Below are 9,732 nucleotides of genomic sequence, written 5' to 3'. Positions count from 1 at the left end.
TTCAGTGGAAAAAAAATCAAATTCAAAAAATTCAGTGGAAAAAGAACCAGACTTAACATCCGGGTGAACAGGGAGAAGCAATCGATCCCTGTCTCAATTCATCCGGCAGCCAATCAAGTTCCGCTACATTGGACAGATCAGCCATGTCCACCAACGCGGGTGATGGTGCTTCGGTGAGTGAGTTTACTTTATTTGCCATTTGTGTGAATAAAATTGAGTAATAGATATTACTCAATATCTATTGAGCTGATCTGATGAATTGAGACAGGGATCGATTTGAAGTTGAATTTTTTCCACTGAATTTTTTTTACACTATTGGCATTTCAAACTCAAAGTCTGATTTTGATGCTGTAAAAATTCAATATTAGAATAAGATCGTATTCAAACTCTGATGGCACAGAAAAACTTCCATATGCACGTCTAGCTGAAGACCGACTGTAAAATGTGAAAATACAGATTTAAGCTTGTAAGCAAAAACTCTTTGTCACAAAAACAAGTTTGCTCACACGTTAAATAAACCACAGAGGAAGCCCCCCCCCCCCCTCTCTCTCTCTGGTTGAACCTTTTAATGTGGTTCAGGTCATTTTAAGTGGCACCATCTTTCAGAAATCATTTCTTTTTGCACCACTTTGTGCAGTTTGTCAAACCTGCATTCAGTGTGCACATGGTAGGTACACCATACACCTTTTTGCTAAAATACATTTAAATAATCCAAAGATCTGAAGTATTTTGAAAGCTGATGTACTGTGAGCTGGAGGATTGAGACTAAAAGCGTCTAAATGAAGTTTAGCTGAAGCCATAAGCGGTGGCAGGTGAAGCTTCAATGCCCATCCTCTCCTCTCCGAGGCGCAGTAATCTTGCGTTTGACAGAGTAGGAAGTGCAGTTTTTCGCTAACAGTGAATTGAAAGTACGCCATAAATATGGCGCCAAAAGAGTTTTCAAGCTGATGATAAGAGCTCACCCCCCCCCCCTCTCTCTCCGTGTTGTCTTTTTTTTTTTTTCTTGCGGAGGTGGGGGTGAGGTTGCAAGACTAAACCCGCCTGTGCGTTCGTGCAGAGCGGTGTGCACGTACAGAGGAGTGGAGGCAAAGCAAAGCACAGCGAAGAGAAGAGAAGAGAAGAGAAGAGAAGAGAAGAGAAGAAAAGAGAAGAGAAGAGAAGAGAAGAGAGGAGAGGCAGCAAGTGAAGACGAGGAGAGCTCTGCGTTTTATTTCTGAAGGAGGGACGTTGCGAAACTGGCTCGCAATCTTTTCTGACTCATCGTTTGGAAATATAGCAACCTTTTCTTTTCTTTTTTTTCTCTTTAATTACCCCTCCTCCCTCCTCTAAGTCCCCCCACCCCCCCTCCTCTCTCCTGTCCCGCTGGCACCGGGGAGGAAAACAGTCGGATTTTGACACCACGTTTGGGCTGCTTTTGCAAAATGCGACATGCTTTCCTGTGAGCGGTGTGCCTGTGCGCGCACCTCGCAGCTCTGCTACGCGGCGAAGAGGAGCGGGACCAGCGGCGGCACCCCTCTGTTTCTGTTTCACTTGTGAGCACTGTATCCCTGTCTGGCTGCCACTTTATTTTTTTTTTGTGGATTTTATTTCGGATTCGCTCTCGCTCGTCGGTCTTCGCGGAGCTGACGCGCTGTCAACACGCACCGCGAAGGGGAGGAGGAGGAGACGGGAGGGGAAGGGACGGTCCTGTCACCCTGCGTGGTTCAAGTGTCGGGGCTGTTTAGCAGGACTGCTAGCAGCCCGCCTGGGCACCGAGTGGGCACACTGAATTGGTCCTCACCCCTCCGCTGTTAAACTACATGTGCCCCACTCCCCAATGATCTCCTAATCTCTGGGAATCGCCCGCCGTCCAGGACTGAGGACGTCTGTGTATCCAAAAGCTGACCGCTGCCAAGGTAAAAAAACAACAACAATAATAATTCTAAGATGTGGAGGAAAATGTCGTAGTGGAGAGGGAGAAGAAGTGCTGGAGCCGGGGACTCTTAAAGCCACTTTGCTGCTGGTGCTAGTGCTACATCAGAGCTAGGCTAGCAGCAGGGCAGCAGCTCCGTACGCACTTTTGCAGCGGGCTTGTCAGTCACCGTCAGCGGCGAGGGGCGATTACAGAGAGCCGTGCATGTGAGCCGAGGAGGGGAGATGCGTGTTGCATGAGGGGAGGGGGGGGAGGGAAGCCCAACAATCATTATGAAAGCACGGCTTGTGCATGCAGATGCATTAAACAAACCTGGTAAACTTGGCCATGTTTGTGCTGCAAGCGTGAACGAGCCCCGAAGGGAATCAAGTGTGCGCGCCGGTAGTTGGAGAGTGTCCAAGTGTGCGCGTACGCGTGTGTGTGTGCGTGCGCGCGTGTGTGTCTCTTCAACGCGTAATTGCAACAAATAGGCTCATTTTCAGCGCCGTGGCGACAGAATGCGAGTTTTAACTTGCAGGCGCGTGCGGAAACGGGACAGCTGGAGACGGACGCACGCGCGTCTAGACTCATGTACATGTGCGTGATGTGTGATGAAGTTGCGCGGAGGGCAGGAGGTTTTTGGGTGTAGGTCGGTGGCACCAAACATCTCCAGCTCTGAGGAATTTTCAGGTTGTTTTATTCCTCAGTTCGAAAAAAAACCAAAAAACAAAACTGCTTTCAGGAAGGCTGAGCACGCAAGCTCACACATGCACACATCAAGGAATTAGAGCAACTCCTCTCTGTCTCCATCACCCTCTCCTCCTCCTCCTCCCCCTCCTGCTTCGTGCTGTGCAGATCTAGCTGGCTTAGGAAGAGGGGGGAGTGGCTGTTGTTTACCTCCTCAAAGTCAAGGCTCTGTCTGTGCGACCGACTTGGATGAGTGTTGCTATTGCATCTCAACCTAGGGGGGAAGAAATAAAATGGAAAAAAAAAAAAAAAAAAACAATCCAAAAATACTGGCACTTGACATTTGGATGCAAGTGGTGATGCTGCAGATGTGAGCAGGATTAATAGGGGGCATAAGTGGGGCATTTGTGGCTGCATACTCTGAAAAATATATTGTCCGTCTGTCTGTTGGTGCTTATCATGAAGGGGTGGTGCAGTTAAACCATGTTTTTTGAGCTTAAGGTGGTGTTAGCCTTGGATCAATTAAACTTGAATGTCTGGGGATTTGTTTAATGTTCCCAGCTGTGACAGCGACCCTTCACACACACACACACACACACACACACACACGCTGCCCGCATCATTGCCACGCACGAGCACGCCAAAAAATGTGTCTGCCTCTTGTGCTCTCTTAAGTCATGCTGAAGTGACAGAGCTGTACGTGTGTGTGTGCTCTTCAAACTATCTCTCTCAGACAGCCACACACACACACACACACACACAGCCCTCCTCCCACTCGGTTTGAAACCAGAGATGAGTCATGGTGTGTAGGGGCATAACAACCCTCAGTCCCTCTATCCCCCTTCTTGGTCTTTCATATCTCTCCTGATGTAGCGCTGCATTGCTTGCACTCGTCATCTACCCCCCCCCCACACACACACACACCCCTTCTTCTCTCCATCTCTTCCACCCTTGGGTTCTTTTGCCCGATGAGAGTTATTGTTTACGACGCAGATGAACTGGAATGAGAGCTGTTGGTATTTTGAATCCATTTCGATTTTGATGGCAGCCCCTGGCCAAACATCCGTGTTTCTGTCCATCCATCCCCTCCACATGCTTTTCCTCTCCAACTTTTTGTCCATCCCTCCATCATTCTCTTAATCAAGATTCTCCCATCAGCTGGTTCAGGAGCACAGCCGGGTGGGGGGTGTATCAACTCTCCACGCGTTCTACGTCTCGTGTAACTCGAGCATGTGGACCTGTTAAGCCTCACATGTGTCCATGCGCACGCGTGTGTGTGTGTTGTGTCTGCTGTGCTAAGCGCTGAGGCCTGACTGGCTAGAAATGGGGGTAAGGACCCCCACGTGGTGTGTTGTATCGCATTAGCAGCTACGTAGTGAAGACGAGAGGGAGGCGGAGGGGGGGGGGGTGGTGGTGTTCATGAATGGACGTCTGACGTCACGCAAACTGTAACTTCAATCCTTCTCTTCCGCACGCAGACGAGCACACGCATGTACTTACACACATGGATAAAGAGGGCCACAGGGCAGAGCGTTTGTGTGATTCAGAAGTCCTTGTCATGTAAGAAGGATGGGAACCAACCCAGAGGAGGGATTTATGTGGGGAGGGGTGCGCGTGTGTGTGCGTGTGTGTGCGTGTGTGTGTATGTGTGTGGCTGCCTGCAGGCAGGCATGTTGCCTGGTTGACAGGGTGCCATATCTCTGCTCACTAACTAACTAAGTAGCATGTTGTCCACACGAGTGTTGATACTGGCTGAGCTGATATTGATGCTGGACTACTCCTCTGGTCCGGGCTAATGCCAGTTTTTGATAATCAGCAGCTCATATTGTCTCATTTTGTCACTTTTCTTGATTTAAAAATCACAAAGAGAAGACAGAATAAGCAATATTTAAGCCAAACATTTAGTTTGACTTTGATCAAATGTAACCTAAACTTTATTAGAGCTGGAAATCTCATGAAGTAAGTGGATCAAAACCTGTAAAAGCTTTGTTGTAACTCATGTAGGTGTTGCTAAGTCGTGGTTTAACTTCAGAATATCGGCTAATAAATGTCACTTGACTAGGCAATGTTAGTCAGTTTATATCAGGCAGTTTTTTTTCACGTCTGTGCAACATGAAGCCAATCGTGGTTGATTAAATACTAGATGCGTGTTTTAATGAATTTATTTGCATTAGCCTGGTGTGTTATGTCAGTGCATGCTCTCAGCTGATGACCCTGCTGTGCATGTGGGCACAAGCCAACCCGCTGTTCAGTTGGCAGGAGGTGACGTCACAGCCAACTGGCTGAGGGGGTGTTTTAATTTATACGTTTGCCCCCCCCCCCACTTTACTTGTGACACTGTGACTCAGCCTTGTTGATAAAGGATAATTGCAAAGTCTGCACTCATTGCTGATGATGAAGGAAATGAAGGAAATTTAAAAATGTTTGTCATGGTTTAAAGTCTAATCTGCATGGACACATTAGGACATACCTCACCACGCCTATATTTGGTTTCCTTTATTCTGATTTGGTCTTAACGTTTAAGGTCCTGCTCTCTTCCAGCTTCTTTATTTGCTATATAAAGATTATTTGAACAGTTTGTGTTGTTATTTCTAGCCTTTACACTCTAAACTCTAGTATCCACTGTGATGTCACCCACTAATTTGTGAAGTTCCTCCCCTTTTGTTGCCATCTTTGAATTTTTGGATCCAGATGTGACCGTGGCTGTGCCCAAAATCACAAGCTTACACACTAATCCTTTCTGACAACATAGGGAGTTCATTGTGGAGGACTGAATTCTGTACTCATAAGAATGCTTTTGGACACTACTCTGGTCATTTATTTATTTATTTTCTTGCAGTTGAATTCCTTTTCCATCACATGAAGAACTATTAAATGCTTTGAGCCCTTTGTTCACAATAATCACGATAGAATTAACATGTTTGTGCCATAACTCGCATATTTGTCTTGTGCCTGCAGTTAAAAGGAAAACCAAACTTCTAAGTCTATCATCTCATACAGGGTAACTCATACTGCTATAAAGCATTGTTGCAGTAACGATTAGTGATTTACTTTGATTTGATGAGAAATTGGTAAAAAAAAAAAAAGAATTTGGAAATATCTTGTATGCAGAAAAGGATTTCCATTTGCATGATGGCTTCTGCTGCAGGTCTGTGTATATGGGCTGTATTGTTAGCCGTTTTTCCTTCAGAGTAACACTCTGTGATACATATCTGCTCATTATATATTTGTGCAGCCCTTCAAAGTGGAGAGCTCACTACATAGTCCATTAAGAAGCGAGCGGTGAGTGACTTTGGACGCGGCCCATATCTGGACATGACAGTGGAGCTTTAATTGGTCACCATACCTCAGGTTAAGATGATATACTTTATTAATTTTTATGGATTTTTTTTTTCTTCCAAAATGACCACCAGCACACTGGCCAGGACTTGATTTAGCTGATAGAACTATAATGACGTTTTGGGGTAAATTTACTGACTTTGTATTTAATTACGCTTAGTCTAACGTGAGCCCCTAGTGGTCATAATCGGTATCGTACATTAAGGCACACATTCAGGTCTTCAGCTTCTCATTCCATTTGTCATATTACTGCATATGCTTTTTTTATTTATGGTAAAAAAAAAAACATGCAGGCCCATTCCCAGGTATCGGGCCAAAATGCCTCTGTTGACTTAAAGATAAAACTAAAATAAATGTGCTGTAAATATGTATATTTTTACAAAAGCATTCGATACTTTCTCCTGTTTCTTCCTGATTGCCGGATCATTCTCTCTGTCTGCCTGCTGCCTCCTACTCTTATTTCCATAAAAATGAATTCTGAGGGATGCAAGCACGTCGATGGACGAGCTGACAGATGCTGGCTGAGCTCCTGATGGGATGAGTTTCAGGAGTATGTATATATGTGCAATCAGGTTGAGTAAACAACAGACAGAAACAGTATGTTATGGTGTTTGACTACCCACTCATCCAAGAGGGAAACATGCCTTTTATCGATGGTGCCATGCTTGAGTGTTGTATTTGTGCTTAATTTAGATTTAGTCAAATATTCTATATGTATTTTTAATGATCCAAGATGTCAAAACGAGTAAAAGAAGCTTGGAGGGGAAGTTCTTGGAGTTTGGTTGATAGAAGAACTTGAATAAAGGCAGTCAAGAAGGGAAGAAAAGCATATTATAGAAGGAGAGGCTGAGGAAGAAAAATGTTTCTTAGGAATAGAGATGGATGGAGAGAGGAAGAGAAACCTATCAAAGGGGAAGAAAAATGAAGGTAAAGCCAACTGAGACAGCAGGAGAGGAGGCAGATGAGAGGGGAAGGGAGTGCCCAATGACAGACGACAGGAGATGTGGAGGTCGGGGGGGTGCCGGTCGTTAAACATGGAGCTGGTAGTTGAGGTCACTTGGGGTGAAGGGCAGTGACGTGCTCATCCTTTTCTCAGCCCATTCTTTTCATCCCTCTGACACTCCCTTCCAAAGCTAATGAACTGATGGCGGTGGAGACAGTAACTGTGGGATCAGTCCTCCATCACGCCGTGTGCTCCTTGCACTCTTTCTCCTTCCCTCCTTCCACCTGTCCTCTTTATTTGCTCTTCCTCCTCCTGTGTTGGCAGAGCCCCAGCCTCCCTGGCTCCGACTCACCCCCTTCATTGTTCGTCAGCAGATTTCAGGAGCTGGAGCGGGAGGCTTAGGAAAATAATTTGGATCTCGGCTTCTACTTTTTTTCTTTTTCCTCATTTCTTCTCTCTCTCTCTCTCTCTCTCTCTCTCTCTCTCTCTCATATCTTTCTGTTTTCCGCTCACTCATTCCTGCTCCCAGAATGCAGCGGCAGCAGGAGCAGTGGCAGTAACGATAAATATTGTGTTAATGTTCTGGTGGCTGGAGCCAGCAAGGTGATAAAGGAAATCTATTTGATTCCTGGGGCTCGTTTGTTTGGCCCATCGCCTCTTCGGTTGGTGTGTGTGCACATACTGTACATATGGTGTTTCAACTTAGTCTGTTGATGTGTGTGTGGCTTAGGGAACAGAACAGAGTGTTTCTGCCGTTATACCTTTAATTTCTTATTCATAGATAACACGAGTAAGCACCTTTCTCTCTTTCACTCATGCTCTCCCACTTTATTGCTTCCTCCTGTTTTCCTTTATTTCAATCCTGAGTAGCTTACACTGTTATATTGAGACAAATTCTCTTAAGGGCGAATATGGAACAACATTACAAGTTGGCTCCTCTATAATTTATCTTCTGATTTGTTTTCATGTCATACAAGGAAGCTACTTGAAGCAGCGGCAGGCATGAAGCGAGCTTCCTTGCTTGGCACAAATAGCCAGTCAGCGCACGAAGTTGGTGTGACTGTCACAGAAACGTATGGGAACCAGCCGGCATCGGTCGTCGGATATGTCGACGTACTAATCATGTTTGATCTGTAGGATTCGTTTGGCTGTATCAAGACTTGCAAAAAGTCAGCTTGTGAGTTTGGTTTTCGTCAGGTTTTATTTATTTTGCCACGTTCCTCCGAGCAAACTGGAAGAAAATTCCACGATGTCAGCCATCAGAAATGTACTGTTCTGACCGCACCGTCCTCTCATTGGAGCGTGCTGATAAAAGAAACTACAGCAACTCCTTCTTCTTACTTTAATTTCCATCCCTGTTCAGTTGGATCTTTTGAGGAGTGTGAAGTGACCCAGTCGATTACAGTCCGCCCTTCTCGTCCTCTCGGTCTGCCTCTTTTGAGTTCCGTACTACTTGATAACCCTTGAAGCACGTTATTACGGTATGAGAGAACATACAGTGAATACAGTAAATCATACACCAAACTGACAGACATGACCGGCAGCTTTATTCTTAAATACCTAGATTTCATTTATCTGCAGTTGGATCCTGGACAGCTCAGAGGTGACTTATCCCTTTTGTAGCTACAACTTTGTCTCGAGTCATGTGTTGAACTGTGTCAAGAGCTTAACCCCAACTCTGCACAAGATAGCGGCCGCTGGCTGGTTAATAACACCACTGAGAACTTGCGTCATAATTCTTCTGCCACATATTGGCTCTATAAACTCTGGACTTCACCGTCGCACTATTCTTCTATGTTTTTATAAGCGAAAACGAGGAACTGTTGCTCACATGAGCAATATTTGCTGCTTTTATAACGGCAGTAGCCAGTGCTATGAAAGTGCCCTTCAGTAACTTTTGGAGCTGTATTCGCAGCAGTTTTGTACGCCCTTAAAAAGGTGTTCAAACGATGAGTCTGAGAGGCACCAGAAAAGACCAGGAGAGACCATGGATGAGGAGAAATTGGAAAGAAATGAATTTGTGGTTTGAAGAAGAGCCAGGGAAAAAGAACCAGAGTTGCATTGGTGAGTTAGCTACATTAGCTAATGATTGCTAGCATTGTTTTCACAAGCTTGCCTTCACTTGCTAGTATTCCAAAATGAGATGTAATGTTTTGCTGTTGAGCATCTAACAGGACACCAAAACAGAACTTAATGGTCTCGGAGCAGCTGTTGAGTATTAGCTACACAGTGTATAGCAAAGGCTTTTATGAAAGAAGGAAAAAGACTTGCAGTGTGTGAATGGGATATTCTGTGAGCATCGATCCTGAGGACTCGTACACAGGTGTCCTTGCAGCCTGATGCTGATAGAGACGTACAGTAGACGTGGCTGCATGGAGTGAAGTGCTCTCTGCTATCAATCTCACGTCTTTTTGTCTGCCTCTACATCCCATATGTAACTCCATTAAAATATCTGGACAAATAATCCTCTCATTGAAGATGAGCATCACACACGCTCCCATGTGTTGTTATTGAAGCAAAAGTGAAATCCTGTTCTTCACTTGCACAAAAAAGCTGACAGGAAAGCTAACTCAGTTAGCTCCTTTCTGTCTGGGAAGCTGTGCACGAACACAGCAATTCACAGTGATGAAAATCACCAGCTGTATCACAACTTCTAAACCTCACTATCACAGGGCTCTCAAGTTTTCAAGTTTGCTACGAGTGAGATTCGGGTGGGGCAGGGGCCGGGCCGTGTGCGTGGGGGGTTTCTTTTTTTTTTTTTTTTTGGGGGGGGTCCCCTTGCAGTATACCATCGCCATAAACTAGCTACTTAAAGAACAAAGAAATTGTTTTATTTTTACCAAAATCACAAATCTTCACTTTTACACTAAAT

The 9,732-nt window shown here is 45.1% G+C and overlaps 1 protein-coding gene across 2 annotated transcripts in view; it reads left to right on the top strand.

The window, feature by feature from the left end:
• Positions 1–1,011: 1,011 nt before the first annotated feature.
• Positions 1,012–9,732, top strand: part of jade2 (jade family PHD finger 2) — a 212,373-nt gene continuing 203,652 nt past the window's right edge. For both annotated transcript variants that reach the window (XM_075486640.1, XM_075486639.1), the window contains exon 1: positions 1,012–1,895. The gene's annotated coding sequence lies outside the window, so the exon portion shown is untranslated. The remainder of the gene's footprint in view (positions 1,896–9,732) is intronic.

The sequence above is a fragment of the Odontesthes bonariensis genome, chromosome 16 (genome assembly GCF_027942865.1).
Source record: "Odontesthes bonariensis isolate fOdoBon6 chromosome 16, fOdoBon6.hap1, whole genome shotgun sequence".
In the NCBI taxonomy this organism is placed as follows: domain Eukaryota; kingdom Metazoa; phylum Chordata; class Actinopteri; order Atheriniformes; family Atherinopsidae; genus Odontesthes; species Odontesthes bonariensis.
Note: the sequence above shows the minus strand (reverse complement) of the source record. Positions and strands in the feature narration are given on the sequence as shown.